Source organism: Hirundo rustica, chromosome 5 (genome assembly GCF_015227805.2).
Source record: "Hirundo rustica isolate bHirRus1 chromosome 5, bHirRus1.pri.v3, whole genome shotgun sequence".
NCBI lineage: Eukaryota > Metazoa > Chordata > Aves > Passeriformes > Hirundinidae > Hirundo > Hirundo rustica.
The window spans coordinates 46,058,594-46,077,317 of NC_053454.1; the positions used below are offsets into that span (position 1 = coordinate 46,058,594).

General features: G+C 38.5%; 1 long non-coding RNA gene across 2 annotated transcripts in view; it reads right to left on the bottom strand.

Annotated features, from left to right (window-relative positions):
- Positions 1–15,379, bottom strand: part of LOC120753095 (uncharacterized) — a 32,159-nt gene extending 16,780 nt beyond the window's left edge. For both annotated transcript variants that reach the window (XR_005700957.1, XR_009207870.1), the window contains exon 1: positions 15,197–15,379. This is a non-coding gene — a long non-coding RNA (uncharacterized LOC120753095). The remainder of the gene's footprint in view (positions 1–15,196) is intronic.
- Positions 15,380–18,724: the final 3,345 nt, after the last annotated feature.

Genomic DNA, 18,724 nt, shown 5'->3' on the forward strand with positions numbered 1-18,724 from the left:
AAAAAATATTAATTCACCATAGAATCCTATTGCTTTCTGTACCATAAAAGTTAGCTATCATCCTGTCTTGGTTAGATGACCAGCCAGCCCTAAAGATAAAAGTACTAAAAATGCAAATGGGGAACTGGGAGACCAAGATAAAGAAATGGCAGATTTATTAAGCAATTACTATATATTTTCTGCCTTTAGATGAAGAAAGAGGATTGATGGACTGCTGCTTGCCATATTGAATGGTATAATACAGTTAGCAATTGTAGTGCACAGATAGCAATGGAAATGGGTCTGAAAAGATTAGTCATATATTAAAATAGACAAAGTACTCTGTCTAGCGATACATTGCTGAGAGACTGGAAGGAAATGAAGATGGAAATGAAGAAAGTTTTTTTGTAACACTAATCAAAAGCCTAAAAAATATTAGAAAATTAAAAGTCCTCAGAAAATAGCCATAAAAGAGACTGTGGTCACTTTACCCAGTCTGAACCAAACTATCATGACACCTTCTCAACTCGCAGCCAGGAAAAAGAAGAACTTTCTAGAGAATGAGCCCTCTTGAACTACCACAACAGATGTGCACTTGTAATCTCCCTGACAGCAGAGTCCAAAACCCATAAGTCTCCTATGCTGTCATGACATAAGCTTACTTACCCTAGTACTCCAGAAGGTTTTGGTGCATCCACTGATCTGTAGATTATGGCAACAAAACTTCTGACTTGTGGAAGTCCAATGACTGCAGAGCAGATATGTACAAACAATAGTCTGGCTTGAAGGAAAAGCAGAGGAAGAAAAGCTCGATAGCTAGATTTTCTTGCCTTGAACCTTCAGTATTGATTTTTCTATACTATTACTTTGGCAGAGAAGTAAGTGGAGGTTTGAGGCATTAAATAGTGCAAGCTCATATCCTGTATGTTAAGATTCTTTTTATTTAAAACATAATGCCACCCTCCCATAAATGACAGAAGATACAGTTTTAAGTGTTCATAAGAGGACAATGTCATATTTGCAGTACAGAACCAGGTTCAGTGTATTTATAAAGTAGGTGAGCACTACTGAAGGAGGATGAACAGAGTGACAGACATATTAATATCAGATTTAGTATAAAGGATATATTCCACAGTGAATGAAAAACATGCTCTGACAGAGACCAAACATGAATTTAAGAGATAAATGCCATAAGTGACATTTTTTAAGATCTTACCATTACAGCAGGCACGTGAAAATATTGCATACTTTAGTTTTTCAGAAGCATCTGATAAGAGCATACCCTGAATGTCACCTTACAAAAAATAAGGCAAGAAAGAGGCATAACAAAAGAGGGATAAGAGCAGAGCTGAAGAAAACAGAAGCTGGTGACTGGGTTGCAGGCCAGGCCACGTATCCTCATGAGAAAGCAAAGGTGTTCTGCTGATCTCCTGAACTCCTCTGTGTGGGAATGCCAGGCACTTTGTATGTAAAGCAAAGGACTTCTGCAACAGACAGAGTATCATTTTTGCTCCCAGAGAGAGAGGTGAAGCTGACACAAGATGCAAGATTGACCATGAGTAAGAAAGATAGAATTTACCTCCCCTCAGATGTTAATCAGTGTGTTGTGATTCAATCCTCATCTGATCTCTGCTGTTTGCCAGGACTGTGCACTGTTTTCCTTGTGTTTGAGGAGTTGTCAGAGTCCTGAACTGAGCTGCACCAGAATTGACAAAGGTGGGTTTATAGGATCAAATAAGTGTATTGGAATGAAAACAAAACCAAAGAACAAAAAATAAACACCGCCAAACACAAACCCAAAACACAGCTTGCTTCTTGTGCTCTAATTATTTTCAAAGTATGGAACTTTTAATTAAAATTATTGTCAAAGTAGGGAAATTGGTATTTTAAAATGCATTGGAAAGGTCTACCATTTTGCATCCATTCAGAGAAATGGATTTGTTGTAGCCTGTTAGGAAGTAGGGGCAACTGCTTGGCAAGAAAGAGAATCACATAAGATACATACAGAGAGAAAAAACATGAGCAAGATGGCATTGCCACAGTAAGCAACCGAGTAAATACATTTTTGTGAGAAGAGGATGAGAATATGGAATAAATCAGGAAAGTGGTATCAGAATTCCCCGGGAGTGCTCTTTCCTAGAAACCCCACTGAATAAAGTCAAGTTTTTCAAACCAAGAACCTTGCACAAATGCATAAAAGTAAAACCTTCCAAGACCTTATTTTGCACTAATTTTCATCCACATGGCTTTAAATAAACAGGTCAACCTCTTTTCTAGAGAAATTACATTGTTTTGGGGATTTAGAATATGTGTAGTGAATAAAGACTAGGGCTATCCCAGAGGCAGAAGCTGCTCCTGTGAACAAGGACATGAACAGCACACTGCCAAGCTGGATGCTACTGCTGCATCTGACAGGATCGATGTCCACAGCACAGTGGGAATGCCATAGTAATGCAGATGAGCTGAACTCTGCATGTAAGCAAAGAGATATAACTGCAGAAACACACTAAAATGAACTGTGATAGAAACACAGAATCATAGGATTGTTTATGTTGAAAAATACCTCTAAGATCATCAAGTCCAACCATTAACCCAGTACTCCCAACACCACCACAAACCCATGCCTCTTAGTGCCATATCTACATATCTCTTAAATACCTCCAGGGATGGTTTACCACTTGGCAGGCTGTTCCAATGCTTGACAACCCTTTCAGTGAAGAAACGTTCCCTAATATCCAATCTAAACTTCCTCTGGCACAGCTTGAGGGCCCTTTTCTCTCTTATCCTGTCACTTGTTAGCTGTGAGAAGAGACCAACCCCTCTACAATATCCCTCCTTTCAGGCAGCTGTAGAGACCGATAAGATCTCCCCCAAACCTCCTTTTTTCCAGGCTAAACAACCCCAGCTGCTCCTCATAAAACTTGTGCTCCAGACCCTTCACCAGCTCCATTGCCCTTCTCCGGACAGGCTCCAGCACCTCCAGCTCCAGCGTTTCCCATAGTGAGGGCACAGCATTCAAGCTGCAGCCTCTCCAGGGCTGAGTCCAGGGGGACGATCACTGCCCTGGTCCTGCTGGCCACACTATCGCTGATTCAAGCTGACATGATGCTTGTACAGTCATTGATATTAAGCTTCACAGCTGATACCAACATATTTTCTACTTATAGACACACATCTTGAGACTCTGCAGTCACTGAATCGTCACAACTGTGTGTAAAGCTGATCAGAAGCTTTCAATACTGATGCTACTTGATGCCCCAGGTCTTCTTTCTGGGAAAGGGAACTAATGAAATATCCCTTTTCTCAGCACCATGAAAATTAGTTCATGCAGTTGGATAGGACAATGAAGATTTACAGAAAAGCATATGGGCAAAACAGTTTTGTATCTCTAGCAGGGTTAGAATAACAGTAGATAAGCTTGAGTGCCATATACTGAGCAATAAGATTAAAAGGTTAACTAATGATTCCTACCTTTTAATTGCAAAGCACATTTCTGCACACAAAATAAGTCTAGAGACCTAGAGGGGTTAAGGGAGCAGTATGTGACCACATTAAGGTCGTTGCCACTCATATGCTTCCATAGGTTGGAATGATCCTGGCAGTAACCACTTTGAAGTATTTGACTTTGCAATTCTGGAAATAATGTTAAATTATTTAAAAAGGCTCAAAGTTAGGCCATAACTAATGCAGAGAAGCCAGTCTGCCTCTGAATACATTTTTATGATGGTCTTTTCCTCATCCTCTACCCTTGCATTTTCCCAAAGGGCAGAGATTTCTCCTTGAATCCAAAATATGTAAATAAAACAAAGGCAGCACAATTACTTTCCAGACATACAAGGGCCTAAAAAAATGTGTCACAGAGCCAGCACAGTAGCAGATCTATGGCTGACAGGAAAGAAGAATCAAGCTTGTATCAGGTTAAAATAAATGTCTAGAAGATCTTATTTCAGGGTCTCTTTTTTACACGTGTTCCCATCCAAACTCAATGCAAAACCAAATAAATCTATGGCTGTTGATGGTGATAAAAACATATCCTAAATATGGTCTCTCATACTACTGCTATTGGGCTCCCATCTGTAATCAAAGCCATGACAAAAAAGACTCTGCTGTTATGTCAGACCTCCCTTCCACATGGACAAGGCCTGAGATGGCTTTACCACAGTTGTCTGGAATTGTAGTCATGTTTGTACAACCAGAATTTGTATCTGCTTGGAAGAACATTAAAAAGAAAAATCAATTGCTATCGAACTTGAAGTTCAATAGGTTCTTATTGTGAACAGATAACAACACAACTACACATGACAAAGAGTTTATGGCCATCACTCAATTGCAGTGTAAAGCTACCCTTCCCCACTAACAGACACCACTACTTTTACAATCAGTTTAATCACAAGAAAAATTATAATCTCATCACCCATCAGTAACAATTGTGCACGGTGTCAGATCAGTTTGAAGAAATAATTAGTTTCTGTATTGGAATTCCCCAGGTAGAGTATATTAGCACACACAGTTTTCATTTGCACATAAGCTGTGTAAAACAATATATGTATGGGTGCAGAAGTACAGTGTACAAAATCCAGAAATAATTGAGCAGCTTTATATACTCAGATCTTTCCATTACCCTCCTGGCAGCCTATCACAGAAAACATGTATTTTATCCTCATCATTTCACAGGAAGTTTACTGAAGAGTTTGTTTATTTTGTTGGGGGGGTGTTTGTTTTGTTTGGGTTTTGTTGGGTTTTTTTTGGTGGGGTGGGGTGTTTTTTTGGGGTTTTTTTGTTGGGTTTTTTTTTTGAGGGGAATTGTCTGTATTACCTACTAAACATTATTTCAGGATATGAAATCTTTGTAGGTTTGTGTGTGACCTCTGAGAGAACACAGGCAAAGCTGCAAGTTAGGCTCCTTAGCATGACTGCAGGTATGCATGTAAGCCACCTTTTAATGGTGCAGGACGTTGAAAGTCTTTCTAGTCCTCTATTTAAAAGCTCAAAATGATACTTCAGCAAATAAAGAGCTTTTCAGGATCCCAATATACTGGTTTGAATCTTTACACATAGGATTTAGATGTGCTGTTAGAGAGCCTCTATTTATCCCTAAATATTTTATATCTCACTGTAATGTTAAAGAGATGAGGCTCTTAAGATGACCCAAAAATCTAAGTTCAGGATCAAGTCCACAGAGCAGTGAGATTGATATAAATAAATTATTTTTCAGGTTCTTGGTTTTTTTTTTTTCCTCTGCAGGAATAGCTCTATATTATGAACTGACACCAAATAATAGGCTAAGTTTACTACTCTTCCTCTTTTTGGACTCTTCTTTAAAAAAATTTTAGGGAGACATGACTCATAGATTGCAGATTGGAAGCCACAGTTTTACAACCATCCCATTGCTCCTTCACCATTAGAAACCACAGAAGCCATCTGAAGGTTCTACCCTGAGGTGCTCTTCCAAAAGCAGCTAAGCTGCCGGAGAGGGAAAAAAGAAAAAAAAGAAAGAAAGAAAAAAAAAAAAGTCAAACAGTCAGGCTGGGACAGCTTCATGCCTACTTCAAACAAGAGGCTATACAAATGTTAGATCAGACAAGGAGGAGGTACTGAGTTTTACGGGAAGATGACTGCTAAACAGGACTTTTAAAACAGAAGCATGGGCTTGAAGTCTGTTTAAATTCCGTTTTAATGTTCGATGTCGTTCTGTATGACTCAGTAAGACTTGTAGACGCCTGTGTATTATTGAAAGTCAATGAGAAGGAAGTCCTGAGTCACCAAAGTACTTTTTTCTTTATTGTTATTTCCATTAGACAGCGTGATTATTTAAGTCAAATACTACAGCAATATTTTTACAGCAGAAAGATACAAGACTTTCATATTGACATTAGGCGAGTAAAAACACCATCTTACATAAGTTTTATAATCCTAATAGAAAGAGAAGTTAAGTAGTCTTTTGGACTATTGCAGCTAACATAAATGAAAATATTAAACACAATTATTAGTCTGCATGTCTTTTATTTTTTCCCTGTGTACATAATTACTTTTTGAAATTAACAGAAGTGATTTTTTTAATTATTTTTCCTACACATCTTTTGTTCATTATTATTTGGCTGTACTTAGGAAAAAAGGATTTGTAAACCACAATTGTTCTTTGAAGTACATCCAAGCTAATTACACAAACAACAATATAAACCCAACATAATTCAAGCAATTTTTAGCACAGACACACTCCTTTTTTGCTTACAGAACTTCACAATTTGTATTCTGAGACCATAATAGCAGTCCTTTTCTCCTACAGACCTAATCTTAAAGGGTATGCAAGTATTGGTAGTACACACTTTGGAATGCAAACCAAGGCACTCACATAACAACTGACAGCTCTCAGAGTGACTCCTGCTCTGTGATCTCCACTGATTGGAGATTCCGCTGCAGTGCTATAAGCCTGGTATTGCTAACTGCAGGAGTGCAGAACATTGCAGTTAGAGACACTACATTTCTTTTTTTTCTTTCTTACTGAAGCTTGTTACTGGAGAAGGACTTTGAATTGTGAACTCAGAAACAAAGGGGAAAAGTAAAACACACCTTGTGGAAAGTAAGAAACATTTTCTAGTTTTGCAGCCAACACTACAAATTCTGGAACAAAAGGAGAGCTTTCAGATCCTAATCCAGAAACTGAGTCTACAACAGAAGGCAAACTTTTCTCTTCAGTCATCTGAGAGTCAGCAAGCAAGAGGTTCAGCTGCAGAATCAGGAAGCACAAGGGATCAAGCACAGTGAGTTTTTTAGCATGTTGCAGAAACAATTGGTCTGCTCAGGAATACTTAGTAAATATAAAAGAGTGTATGGGCAAGGACAGTAGGAAAGGGAGAAAGACAAAGAGGCCAAGTGATTTGCCCAGTTTGAATAACTCAATCTCTCTCTCTGATACCAGCCAGTACATGTACAGTTTACCACTTATTTTCCATTCTGCATAGAAATCAAATATTCTGCTTTTCTACTACCATAAACTACCAAAATTCACAACCCATAAACTCAATTGCATCTGAATATAGTTCCCCCTGGAGTAATGCCATAACCCTAATTTAGGACACCTATGTGGAAGCAGCTTTCTCGGAAGTGCTTGACCCCAGGAGCAACTTTCTACTGAAAACACACAAGCTTGCACAGGCTCATCAAGCACACCTGTCCAACACATCTGCTACCTTCCTCTCAGGTCTTGAAACCTGGCTTGACATTAAAGTCTCCTACATCAGCATTGAAGTAAGCTGAGCAGTCTGGCAAGGACACACATCTTTCTAGAGCACTGTATCAGCTCTCCAGTGTAGAGCAAACAGCTCAGTCTGACAACAGCATAGCCAATGGATGAGTGGAGTGCTCATTTGCAGCGTGATCAGCACTGCCTTAGCCACTAACAAGTTCTTTGCTGGTTCTGTTGTAGCTAGTGTTACTGGTACCAGTATCTCCCTTTGCCCTATACCCAATGAAAATAAGAACAAATCACAAATGACTAAACTTTTAGGTAGAGGTAACAATATACAATGTATTTCTACAGCACCAAAAAGCAGGTTATACAACAGGTAACACTGGTAAAGAGCTCTGCAGAGATCTAGGTCTTTATAGGAAAAAAAGATAGCTTGGGCACACAGAAAGATCTGGCAGATCCTTCACATATTTGAGCAAATCCCAGTGCTGCACTGCAGAAATGAAGCTGTTGTTATTCCTGCAGCAGCAGGTGGTAAAGAGACAACCACCTCTGCCACCTTTCTGTGCGCTTTAGCTTGTGGCACAGCATTAACTTCCCTTCCAGCACAGAGGCAGCTCAGCAGCAAAACAGACACGCCATGCTGAGAGATAAAGAGCAGTAAAACCTTGACTAACCTCATGTCCTTTATGACAAAGTGACCCATTTGGTGGATATAGAAAAGGCCAGGTCATGCCCTTGGGTCCCAATGACCCTGTGCAGCACTACAGTCTGAGACAGAGTGACTGGGAAGCTGCCCAGAGGAAAAGGACCTGGGGGTGCTGGTTGACAGTGGCTGAACATGAGCCAGCTGTGCCCAGGTGGCCAAGAAGGCAAATAGCATCCTGGCCGGTATCAGCAATAGTGTGGCCAGCAGGACCAGGGCAGGGATTTTCCCCCTTTTTTCACTCAGCTCTGGTGAGGCTGCACCTTGAGAACTGTGGCCAGTTCTGAGCCCCCCACTACAGGAAACACATTGAGCTGCTAGAGTGACAATGGAGCTGGTGAAGGCTCTGGAGCACAAGTCCTATGAGGAGCAGCTGAGGGAGCTGGGGATGTTTAGCCTTGAAGAAAGGAGGCTCCAGGGAGACCTCATTGCTCTCTACAACTGCCTGAAAGAAAGGTGGAGCCATGTGGGGCTTGGTTTCCTCTCACAGATAAGAAGTGACAGGAGAAGAGGAAAGGGCCTCAAGCTGTGCCAGAGGAGAGTTAGATCAGATATTAGGAAAGATTTTTTTCACTGAAAGGACAATCAAGTATTGGAACAGGCTGCCAAGTGGTAGAGTCATCATCCCTGTCAGTGTTTAAAAGACATGTAGACAAGGCACTTAGAGCCATGGTTTGGGGTGGGCATGGCAGTGCTGGGTCAATGGTTGGACTTGATATTCTTAGAGGTCTTTTCCAACCTTGAGTGATTCTATCCTCCATTAATGTGTGAAATACATCCTAAAGCTTCATGAACTCAAATTAGAGACACCAGTCACATGATCACAGAAATTGCCTGGCCGTTCTTCCACCCCAAATGTGCTAGGTGTCAAGAGGGAAACCTCCCCTTTCTTCAGCTTCTATAATTTCTTCAAGAAAAGTCCACTTAAACTTGGAAATAAGGATGCAATTTCACTTTCCGATCGCAGTACACAATTAAAATGCATGTCGATCACTGGAAATAAATTATCTTAAGAAGTGCCAGGAGGTCATTTTGTTTGTTCTGTTTGTAATTGCTTGGTTTTCATTTTAATTTTTCAGGTTCTGTTTGATTTATTCTGTGGAAGATTCTTGTTTGTGTCTGGTGGTTTTTTTGCCCCTATTGTCCTTGTTACATAATCTACATTCTTCAGTTATATAAATAGCTTGAAACCAGAAAACAAAGCCCTCTGAGACAGAACACCTTCAATACTTACATTTCAATACTGTGTATCATAGTAACACTATGACCATAGATTAGCATGTCCAGTTAAGCATCTAATTATGCTGATCAATGCCCTTGTCCATTTAAATACCTGAATGAAGCTAGCTTCTCTTTCTGCAGTATCTCATTTAGGTACACACTGATTTAAAAAAAAAAAAACTTTGATACGCATGAGCTCGATCAGATTTTTTTTCCACTTTCCTAATTTCTTAAGTACCTACATTATTATTACTGCTTTCCCAAGTATCAGGTATTGATATACTTTAAATTCAGAGAATAATTGAGTGTTCAGTTAAATGCTCAATAACCCAGGCAAATATGCAGTTCCATATATGCTCTAAAATTTGTATTTCTAAGTAACACGCAGTATATTCATAAATTACTGGCCTAATAAAAATTACTTTGCTAATACACATATAACTCTGTTTTCAGTCATTTCTAGCAGGCTCTTGGGAAGAAACAGATGACTAACACATAACAAATTTCAAAGTGCATAGACGCATATAAATCAAGAAGAAAGCAAAACCACCAATGTTACATCTTAATTTTGCAAAAGGATAGAAAATTATGGCAAAGAACTTTAACATTTCAATAGCCGGTATTTATATTGAAGGCTTTGGGATTTTTTTTAATCTGAATCTGTAGACACTTCTTCACAATGTGTTATTTGTTGAATATAAAGCTCAAAGCAGCATTCTGTTTTATTCATCTGAAATAATAAAAATATGCTAATCATCATTGTTCCTAAATATTTAGACGTCTTGAAGGGAGTTATCTTACATATAAGGCATAACACTGTTACACAAATTTGCACACTCCTCAATTACTGCCTTTACTGCAACTTCAACGCTTTCAGAAGGCATCCATTCTATTTTGCATGTAAAAATTAATCCTGAAGAAAAATCCATGTCAATAAATTCCAACAAGAAACATGCATACTTATACTAAAAGGAAGCCATATATGCATGTTGGATCCTAACCCTCCAGAACATCATCTGTCTACGCTAGTTAGATGATATGCAACAGGGCAATGGATGAGAAACAACACTAGTCATTCACTTAAAAAGAAATAGTTCAACACAGCACGCTCTTGCAACACAAAATACGATAGCCAGAAGTGGCAGGGTGCTAATTACTCTAGTGATGTGATGCATTTTCTAAATAGTGAGAACATCAATAATTCAGTGGAAGTGGCTGTTAAAAAATTTAATGTCTGACAATCCCAGTCTGGCAAGCAGAAAGATAATCTTTTGTGTCTACTAGTTGGCATTCAGAGGCTTTCTTTTCATTAGAAAATACAAATGCATTTTTTCTGCTTGAGGCAGTCTAGATTATGAAAGATGACAGATGTGTAACGTGTCTAGTTTTGATTGTTTCAGGTAGGAAGGCAGAACCCAGCAGACAAAAATGCAGATGTCATATATTTAATGAAAATTAGGTTTACAAATATGTTTAATAAAGTCTGAACGGTTTGCTAATGGTAGCAACCCAATTACATGGAAGCGAGTATAGCTACATAAACATAATGATATGAAGCAATCAGGTGGCTCTGCTGGCTGAATATTGCACTTCCAGTTAAGAAAAATCCCCCGCTTATTCACAAGAGCTTCATTTAGCTGCTGGCATCAACATTTCTGAGAAAGAGCATTAACAACTACAAAGTCAAAGCATATTGAAGAAGTGGACGGGCACAGCATTCTTTGCTCACATAGATTTCTAGCTTTCATATATTTGCAGCAATGTAGACAAAAAATAAGTGATAAAAGCCTTCCTGTTTAACTATGTCAGAGTGAAATTTGGGTATGTGTTGTTCTAATAGAAAAGGTTAGAAAGGTATTGCCTTTGACCAAAAATTAGAACACGGGTACCTGCATAAACTACAGCTCTGAAGAAAAGCATTACTGATCAGCTATTCCAAGGTATTTAAGCACTTAACTTTCTCCCATTCTGGCTCTGCCAGTCCAGTCTCACAAAATCAGTGACAATTAGGTGGTCAAATAAGAATTAGGTTCTCAAACAGCTTTGTGGATATGGGCCTATGTCCCAGATCTAAACAGTTTAAATGCTTCAATTAGAAATTAAGTGGATCATAATATAGTAGTCCTACTACAAGAAAATTAGTTTAGCAATGCTTTTTCTCTCCTTTTGCTGCTCAAACAGAATTTTAATGAAGGTCTTATAAAACAATCTCAGCATAGACAAACTGCTTAAACACCCAAATCCTTGAATCATCAATATTTCAGCCCTCATGATTTTTCTCACCATAGACCAACAGACAGAGAGCTTTATATGGTTTTCTAAGTCCCAAATGTAATCCTTCATTAAAATTTAGATTGATCCCTAAAGATGATACTTCACACGTTCTTGCTTCTGATAACTGATAATTGAATTTTATTAGTTTTATGATTAAGGTAGAAGCTGAGACCATGCTTCAATTACTTGCCGCGTAATGTGATGCTCTTGAAATTTTTGCTTTCTAAAATTCCTCTGACATTAGCTGCAACTCTTCATTTCTAGCAACTCAAAGTAACACATTTCATCTTAACCTCAAAGTCTTGTTGCAAGCACATGCTACCCATAAGCAAAGAGTGTCTCTAGTCCGGGATTAACAAGTACCTACAGATATCAGCGATCTTAAATTATTTCACTTCAGGCTCTTGAAAGGAAACTTTTCTCTTATTTTGCTGCCCAGACCACTTCCAAGGTAACTCAACCTGAAATTCAAACATCATACAAGTAGTCACTTCTCAAAACTTTGTAAAAAGACGAAATTACTTCTTTTCTGAGAACGGGTCCATAAAAACCCAGAAATAATCTCTCAAAACTCAGAACAGTTTATGTGAGAAGATGGGTGATCTTGTAGCATGTACTCCCGGTAGAGCCAAGATCTAAATGGGCTGCATGCATATCAGAAAAAATGGATCCATGAACTCAGATGAAGGAAGAGTTCTCAAGGAGCTGTAAACTGGTAAAAACTCATGACAGGAAAACCATAGACAAAATAATTTAAACTGAGCTTGAAATATAAGATTGGGGGAAAAATCTCCAAAAAAAAGCCCTTATAAAAACTCCACTAACATTAATCTACCTACGATGAGTCTAAGCAAACCATTGTCAAAATCTTACAGCATACCTAATATATTAAAAGAAAGTATCTACACTATTTGTACAAAGATGATATTTTGCATGAACTCCTACCAGAAATGCCCAGCCTCTATAATTAAAGACTGACTTTAATGCTTTATCTTCTGCCTGGATCATTTAAGGTTTATTAAATGCTGCAGTCTACAGTTAGCCAACTTTGATAATTGATTTTCTCTGGGAGAGGAAAAAAAAAAAAAAAAAAAATCTATTTTACCTCTTTTCCAGTCACTAAATCAATGTTTGGGAAAAACAAAGATATATTTTCATCTCTTTAGATTTATTATTTATTTTTATTCCTGATAATCACAGGTATTTGCCCACATATTGTTGTGTTGAGAATATAGTCCCATAAGTATTAAAGATTACTTTGTGAAAGTCAAATCTATATGTTAATAGGGAAAAACCTAACCAAACAAGAAAACATCACAGATACTTCAGAGATTGTTACATCTCCACTAGGAATCAGTCCCATCTGAATGGGAAATGAAGAGGAGGAGAAACCCAATCACACAACACCAAAAAAAAAAAAAAAAAAAAAAAAAAAAAAAAAAAAAAAAAAAAAAAGGGTCGCAAAAATATCCTTTGAGCAACGTCCTGTGACTCAATCCTTTCTGACAACATAAGCAAGGAGATGGAAGGATAAACTCCCAAAAATGTTAGTAGCTCAACATGTAGTAACTTTTGAGGTTTTACTTATGGCTCATCTTGTTTTCAAGGCCAAATTAATCAGTGTCTCCAACTAATGTTGGAAGAAATATATTTCTGGTGGTACAAACTTTTTCACTGAACAAAAAACTTACTGAGTGCAGCTGGGTGGAATATTGGACTTTTAGGCAGAAATCAAAGATGGAAAACAATTATAAGTATAATTTAGTGGAAAACTGGAATTAAATTTCACAATAAAGTGAATAATTTGTAAGTTTTTTTCCTGCATTTTGTATAAATATATTTTTCAAGGCCAGGTTGGATAAGGTCTTGAGCAACCTCATGCAGTGGGCAGTGTCCCCACCCATTGGAGAGGGAGTTGGGATTAGGCAATCTTAAAGGTCCCTTCCAACCCTGTAGCATTCTATGAATATTATGTGGAATTATGTTGATATGTCAGCATAATGTTGCCTATGTGCAACTATAACTGGATTTTAGTAAAAATATATACAAACTTAAAGTTAAATCTTTTAAATTTTTCCCCTTGGAAAAATGATACTCTCATATACTCACAGAGTATCGATCCACTGTTTCCACTAGAAATGTCAAACTCTATTGTGCACTGTGTCTTATGGAAGTCTTCTGTAAACTCTGCTTCCCATTTCAACTTAACCTAGGAAATTTTTCAGAAGGCATTTGCTAGTTTGCATCAGCCCATATCACCATCACTTAGCTCACTTCCAGCTGCTACCCTGGAACTACTCTGGCACAGGTTCCTTTAGTCTGTATTGCAGCCATTACTTTGCACAGCTTACCAAAGTCTTGGTAACTTTAAAATTTAATATTCAGTATTTTTTAAAATGTTTTTCTCTCCCAGTTTGCAGATGAAATACAATGTGTGCCTATTCAAAATCCTATGTATTTGGTACTTTTTGAATTATTCCTTTGTGTTGTTATAACCTACTAAACATAAACACAAACTGTAACAATTAAACTTTGGAGAAATTCCTAGTGCCCAGTTTTCAACTATTATATAATCTGGCAACACCTAAATAGTTTTTTTTGATATTTTTCCCTGCAGTAGTTAAAATATTTACCATGTAAATATCCACCTTTTATTCCTCTGTAAGCGGTTAAAGCATTGCTTTTGTGATAACTCTAAAGGTCATCTCCATCAGGCAGCATTAAAGGAAATCATCTTTCACAGATGTTTGTTTCTAAAGCAGACTACAGAGAAGTCATCAGAATGTTACTGTGATTTTGTTACCTTTGGGGAGTGTTTATTATTCAGCTGTCATCATTAAAAATTCAAAGCAGTACATTGGCAAAGCAAGCTGAAATGAGATTCTCCCACCACCCACATTTGCGGCTAAACAACTGGGGAGAGATTGATTAAAAAAAAAAAAAAAAAAAAAAAAAAAAGTGGAGAGAGAATAGGTTGCCCTTAGAAACAGTAACTTTAGTCATTCTAAAAGCTGCAAAAAGTCACTTAAAAATCCACAGGTTTACAGTGATTTTGCTTCCAGAAACTCTACCCAACATAAACCTAGGAAAGTGCAAGGTGGCAGTGTTTTGAACAGCATATTGATTTGAAGAGCAGCGCTCAAGATTTGGACGTGACCAAGCCCTTTTGGTTTTTTTTACTTACTCTAAAAGCAAGAGCTCTGTATTGTGCACCATTAAACCAGCTAAAAATTCTTTGCACTGATGTTTCTCTTTGGTGTGGTACCAAGGGTACCACATTTGGTAATGGCAAATTGGCATGACCAAACCTTTACTTTGGCTCTTTAAGTCCTGTAGGAAGGGAATAAGGACCTCAGATTACTTCATTGATTTGAAATTGAGATTGTGTTCTGGAGATACACAAGGCCTGCCACATCTGTTCTTTTTCCAATTTCCACAGCTGCTCAAAGAAACTGAGAAGTGGGAGAGCAAGGCAGCTCAGAAGAACTGCCTTTCCATCACCGCCACATTGCCAAAAGGGACACTATACCCCTGGGTAAGAACTCTATGTAATTTTATTTTTTTTCCTTCTTTTTTACTCAAAATAAAATTTATAGTTGACTTCCTACATCCTAAAAATTTTTACTAGGAAGCTCTCTGAAGGGGCCAGTAAAGGAGGCTAGAAAGAAGAATGTATCTGAAATGTTGCCCTTTCCCAAATTTAAACATTTATTTATAGGATGTAGAGAGAGCCCCCTCTGTGAACAGGCTTGTCAACACACATCTTTTGAACTAGAGAAACAATTCAAGAAACAAGATGAAAGAGAAAACAAGTTCTATTCACCTACCTGACCATTTTGTCTTCAGTAAAGAATCCACAGAAAAAGTAAATCACAATAAAAAATGAATCACAAACAAATAAAACAACAACAAAAAGCAAGAAATGTGAATTAAGTCAGAAGGGCTGAAAGCTGCTGCCAGGGTCCTCAGCCCAAACTACCAGTTATCCTAGCCCAAGGCCACTCCTCCTACTGTCGTATCAAATCACAATATGACACAGGAAGGAGTTTAAGGCCTCTAAATTTAAATTAGTCATCCCTATCAATCAATTAGCATTTAGCTAATAATTTCCAACCCACATCTAATTTTGTGGCTCAAGCTGAGTGTAGCTACTCAGACTCTATCATCAAAGGAGCACCACCATCACCTGCCTCTATGGGAGTCACACCCTGAGGGCCTCTTGCTGCAACACCAAAATGTATGGAAGGAGCAGAGAACATCTTCTTTCTCAACTTAAACATCTTGGTTAGAACCCTAAAGTTCATAAGGGTGAAACTGATCTATAGAATCAGTAGGCAGAGAGAAAGATAAAGGTTTTACTGGATTGGCTAAGCCAAAACCAAAATTTGTCTCATAGAGAAACATGCCTGTATTGAAGACTAAGTTAGGTCCCTTCCTGAGGAATGTGGTCTAAGTGGATTTCCATGACAGAAAATTCATTTATTCAGCCATCTCATGAAAACTAGTGAATGACCTAGTTATGTCTATAACATAAATCTTTTGTTGACTTATTTTTGTAAAGCACTTGCCAATCATCTACCATATATTAGAAAATCCAGACATCCTAAAAACAAATCTGTCCTCCATGTGAACAGGAAAGGACACCACTTTGCTGTATATCTGTTTCAGAGTTTATTAAAAAACATTAAACCTATAAAAACTCGTTGCCGAAATTTGAGGTTAGGACAAATTGCCAGTTATTGGTAAAGAAATTAAAGTATTCTACATATTCCAAAGAGAAGTGTGATATTTGAAGGCTCGAGGTTTCACCTGATATATACTGTTAAAATCTTGGCACTGCTAATTAGTCAATTTTAACGCAGAAGCAGTAAATAGACTCTCTTAGACTGCGGCAAAGTAGAAGAGACTGAATGCTTTTTTTTTTTTGTACTTTAAATGGATATCCAATGGTCATCTCAATAGGTAAAAAATAAAGCTTCTGTTACAGACTCTCTTGTGTGTTCTATTTCTTTAAAGTTGTTCCATTTTTCACACCATTAGTGAGCATGTTCCTTCTCAATTCAGCACTCCTGAGAAAAGCACGTTATCCGGGGGGGCCTCAACAGAGGATGCTTTCCACTTGCAAAATTTGAGTCCCCTTCCTCTCTAAGTCTGCAGCCAGCTCTGCTGCAGGCTCATGCAGAGACACTGCAAGGCTGCTCAGGTTTCACGCAGGCATTCCAACACACAGCAGTAAAGCCTTACTGAACAAGTGAGGATGCTTGTGGGCCCATCGGGCAGTGGTGTGTGGCAATGATGTGGCTGGAGCCACATGTTAAACACTTTTAACATTCATGTCTCTCATTTGAACAGAGGCTTTCTTTTCTCCTTCCTGCTTCTAGGCTTCTGAGAACTTCACCTCAATGTGGAGACTGCCCATGGCTCTTATCATCTGTTGAGAGAAAGGCTGCAAAGGAAGCAACATGGTTTGCCTAGGATCAAAATACACTCTGAAGATGATTTTTCTCTTTTCTCTCTAGACACAAAGGCCAGAGCAACTCCTAATTTAGGCAGCCCAGACAAGTGCTTAACATTACCTCTGCGACAATCAGCTACATTAATTATCCTCTTTGCTTTTCAGGTTGTTATGAACTATAACCATCCACATTTGCTGAGAGGACAGTGGTCATGCTTGACAGATTGCCCCCAAATTAAAATATGTCCAAAGTGATGGCTCTACAGAGCACAGCTACTCGAGATAATTGCATTGATTCATTTTGGTAATGACATTTTAAAATAAATACTGAGGCCCTGACTGAAAAGTTGTAGCTATTGTCTGGTAATATCTTCAACAAACTACAGAACACAAGAAAAATTAACTATTATTGTCTGTCAAGTTTTGATACAGGAAAAGTCACCCTTTAATAGAAACTTATTTTCTGACCTTGTGTCTTCTTATGTGAAATATGCAAAAGAGAATAACAAAAAAAAAATCTGCCCTGTTAACTCCTATAGCAAATAAAAGAAATACTCCTGAGAAGTATTTCCACACACATGAAGATCAAGAAACTGACTGGGAATAGTCGACTTCCTCTTCAGGAAGAGGAAATCCCACTGGACCAACCTGATAGCCTTCTCCAATGGAGAGGCTAATTTGGTGTGTGAGAGGAGAGGTGTGGATGTTGCTTACCACAGTTTTACTGGGGCCTTGGTCCAATTGAAGGCAAGCCCTGAGTGCTGCATCTCAGGGCTCACTAATGGGCCCAAGGCTGTTCAATATCGTCACTGATGACCTGGAAAACGGGACAGAGAGCAGCCTTAGCAAGTTCAGAAAGGATACAAAACAGGGATGAGATGGCAGACAGTTGTGCCATCTTTCAGAGCGCGGCTGAGGAGAACACCATGCAGTTCAAGAACAAATGCAGGGCCCTGCACTCAGGGAGGAATATCCTCAAGCGCCTATATATCTTGGGGCCCACCAGCTGGAAAGCAGCTTTCCTAAGAAAGGCCTCAGTGTCCTAAGGAACAACAATAGAAGCCAGGACTACACCCTTGAAGGAAAAAGTATCCCCAGCTTCATAAGGATCCTTCCTGTCAGGTGGTTCTTCCTCTCTTTTTGGTGAAGGTGCGTCCACACCGCAAGTGCTGAGTCCGGGTCTGGGCTTCTGAGTAGAAGCAAGACATGGATTTTTTTGTGTGAGTCCAATACAGGACTGCAAAGATGATTAAGAGACTGGAGCATCTCTCATATGGCCTGAGAGAGCTGAGACCATTCAGCCTGGAAAAGAGAAGGCTCATAGAGGATCGCAGCATAAACAGGCACCGATGAGAAAAAATTATGAAGGGGAGCCAGACTCCTGTGCAGAGAGATTGGACTAGAAGACATCCAGTGGTCCCTTCCAAACGTACTATTTTGTGATTCCATGATTCTATGAACTGAGTATTAGTATTGCATATGTATATATTTTTTTAACTGAAGATCTTAAGTAAAGCATATATTTCCAGACAAAATTCAAAAGTAAAAACCTTAAAAACTCTCCAGGGAGATAGATGAGGTTGAGCAGGGAGAAGGAATCAGCAGGGCAAAAATAATTCAGATCAGCTAAAGGTCTCCTGTCTTACCTGAAACTACTTAAAGTCAGTTTTTGTGGATATGTACAAAAGAGCTAATACAATCCTTGTAGGTAAAGAGAAAAAGGGTAAGGTAAAAATGCCAAATTATATCACTAAATGGTGAAAAACATCACGTGGAGCACCACAACTCTCTGGAGCCAGCAAATGCAGGGTCACTACTGGGGCTTATCCTAGTGCAGCTCAAAAGGGGAAAGATGAAAATAGGATGAATTTACAGATAAATGGGATGCCTTCCCATTAGT